Source organism: Nematolebias whitei, chromosome 14 (genome assembly GCF_014905685.2).
Source record: "Nematolebias whitei isolate Nwh7 chromosome 14, NemWhi1, whole genome shotgun sequence".
Taxonomy (NCBI): Eukaryota; Metazoa; Chordata; class Actinopteri; order Cyprinodontiformes; family Rivulidae; genus Nematolebias; species Nematolebias whitei.
In genome coordinates, this window is record NC_056511.1 from 47390905 (window position 1) to 47393861 (window position 2957).

At 48.4% G+C, this 2957-nt stretch overlaps 1 pseudogene; it reads left to right on the top strand.

Moving 5' to 3' along the window:
• The first annotated feature begins 1245 nt into the window (after window positions 1-1245).
• On the top strand, window positions 1246-2631 carry LOC119420349 (annotated as a pseudogene).
• The last annotated feature ends 326 nt before the right edge of the window (window positions 2632-2957 follow it).

Sequence of the window (2957 nt, forward strand, 5' to 3'; positions counted from 1 at the left end):
TGGGGGTGGGGTTAGATTTTTTTTTTTTTTTTTTCATTTAGCCTTTATTTATACAGGTTAGTCTCATTGAGCCACGAGAACTCATTTTCAAGAGAGACCTGTTTAGGGAGCACATGGTGGGGGTTAAGGGCCTTGCTCATGGGCCCAGGGTGGGGCGAATGAGGGTGGGGGCACGTGTGGGTGTTTCACCTACCCCACCCACAATTTTGATGTTGTCGGGGCCGGGGCGTGAACCGGCGATCTTCGGATCACAAGCCCACCTCTCTAACCTCTGCGCCACCACTCCCCCCAGATCTTTTTATTAACAACATATAAACACAGAACACCGCTGCGGCGGAGGCTGCCAGCGGTGGCTTTTCTTTCTTTTTTCCGACCTGTCAATCAATCTAGTAGGCGTGTCAGAAAATGACCAATCGGCGACCTCAATTTGTCCCGAAGGTAAACGCCCCTTGTCTGTGAAGCTGCTCTGCAGCTGCTCGGGGTGTACGCTGGAGTATCATGTCTGAACCCTCTGCATACAGTACACGTGTACGTACGCGTGAACGGACATACGCGGCAGTATACTGCAGCCTTAAGGATTGTCATGTCCATCCTGCTTTGTAGACTGGGCCCTGTTTTGTTTGCCCTGGTCCACAGCCTGGGATTATTCTAGCCACTCTACTGCTTGAGACCTACTTCGTGTATCCTGCTCCACAGCCATACTGCTCCATCCATCCTACTCCACAGCCTGAAGATTACTCCATCCACTCTGGTTAGCAGCTTGAGGCCTACCAAAATCATCTGCTGTGTTCCACAGCCTGAAGACTAGTTCATCCACCCTGTTTCACAATTCAAGGCCTATTCTACCAAGCCTGTTCTGCAGCTCACTGCATCCACTCTGCGCTGCAGCATATTTCTGTTACTCGATTTTGCTTTCACCAGCACTGCAGCCTGAGGAGAAGGAAAAGAAAGATGAGCCAGTTGACCTGATGGAAAAATGTTGGATTGTATACCTGGATTATTGAGCATGGACTTTGTTGTTTTCAACCAGTTTGACATGACTGTCAACAAGGAAGAAGGCCCGGCAACAGTGGAGGGGTTGTGCCAAAGAGACCATCTTATCACAAGCAAAACTGGTTTGTTCCACTTTGGAGTAAGCAGTTGGGGGAATAATCAGTTTTGTTGTGTATTTCCTTGACTGATGAAGCCTTCCAGATCGAAGACGAAACGTTTCAGCACAAAAAAAGAAACTGTCCAGATGACCTGATGGAAAAATGTTTTAAAGATGAGCTGGATTCCCTCATTACAGCCATAACCACAAACGAAGCCCATCCTAGCAAGTGTGTAACCATTAAACAAACTTTGGATGGATGCCTGCAGGTTGCAGGGCGTAAAGGTTTCTCCCATGTTGTTTATGCTAGACTGTGGCGATAGCCAGATCTACACAAGAACAAGCTAAAACATGTGAAATACTGTCAATATGCCTTTGACCTGAAATGTGACAGTGTTTATGTCAACCCATACCACTACGAAAGGGTTGTTTCCCCAGCAATTGACTTATCAACACTGACCCTTTCAAATTCAGGTCCGCTTATTGTAAAAGATGAGTTCGACTTTGATAACCAGCAGTCTCACTCCAGCTCTGAAAACCACCTGCAGATCATCCAGCATCCTCTGTCGAGGCCGATTCCACAGGAGCAGTTCACTAGCCCCCCTCTACTCCCCCCGTCAGAAAGCAGCAGCTCAGCTTCATCTTCTGCTTTCTCAGCCATTAGTGCTGGACCTTCAAATCCAACCCCGAACTGGAGCAGAAACAGCAGCTTCCCCCCAGCGGTGCCTCAACACCAGAATGGGCATCTACAGCATCATCCTCCAATGCCTCCCACAGGCCATTACTGGCCCGTTACCAATGAAATTGCATTCCAGCCCCCCATATCCAATCACCCTGCTCCAGAATACTGGTGCTCCATTGCATAATATGAGATGAACGTCCAGGTCAGGGAGACATTTAAGGTGCCATCCACATGTCCGGTAGTCACTGTGGATGGTTATGTGGATCCTTCAGGGGGAGATCATTTTTGCTTGGGCCAGCTGAGTAACGTCCACAGGACAGAGAACATAGAAAGAGCCAGGCTCCACATTGGCAAAGGCGTGCAGCTAGAATGCAAAGGTGAAGAAGAAGTGTGGGTGCATTGCCTGAGTGACCACGCAGTGTTTGTGCAGAGCTATTATCTGGACCGAGAGGCAGGGCGTGCCCCAGGAGATGCAGTTCATAAGATCTACCCCAGTGCTTACATCAAGGTGTTTGACCTGCGTCAGTGCCACAGGCAGATGCAGCAGTAGGCTGCGACGGCTCAAGCAGCAGCTGCAGCGCAGGCAGCCACCATGACTGGGAACATTCCAGGGCCCAGCTCCATGGGAGGCATCGCCCCCGCCATCAGTTTGTCTGCTGCTGCAGGCATCAGTGTTGATGATCTGTGCAGGCTGTGCATTCTGCGCATGAGCTTCATAAAGGGCTGGGGCCCGGACTACCTGTGACAGAGCATTAAAGAGACTCCCTGCTGGATCGAGATCCATTTGCACCGAGCCCTGCAACTACTGGATGAAGTTCTGCACACCATGCCCATAGCTGACCCTCAACCTCTTGACTGAGTTAAAATCGAATGAACTGTACCAAAAAAAAAGGTAACTACTTTGAACAGACCCCTTCACCTGTAGGCCCAAAGTGCCAGAGGAGGACTGTAATTAAATGATGCTGTACAGGTTGTAGTTGTAAAGAAGACCTAAAGACTGGCAGTGTACTTAATTTGTTTTAACCACTTGTTGATTGAATACTGAGCTAAACTCCTTATTTGTTTTTTTAAAAAGAAAAAAAGATGAGCAATCATGTCACTGGGGGGAGTTGCAGTACTCTAGAAACGTTTGACCAAGGTGATGAAAATGAAACAGGAAGTTAACTTATTGAAATTAATAAAAAC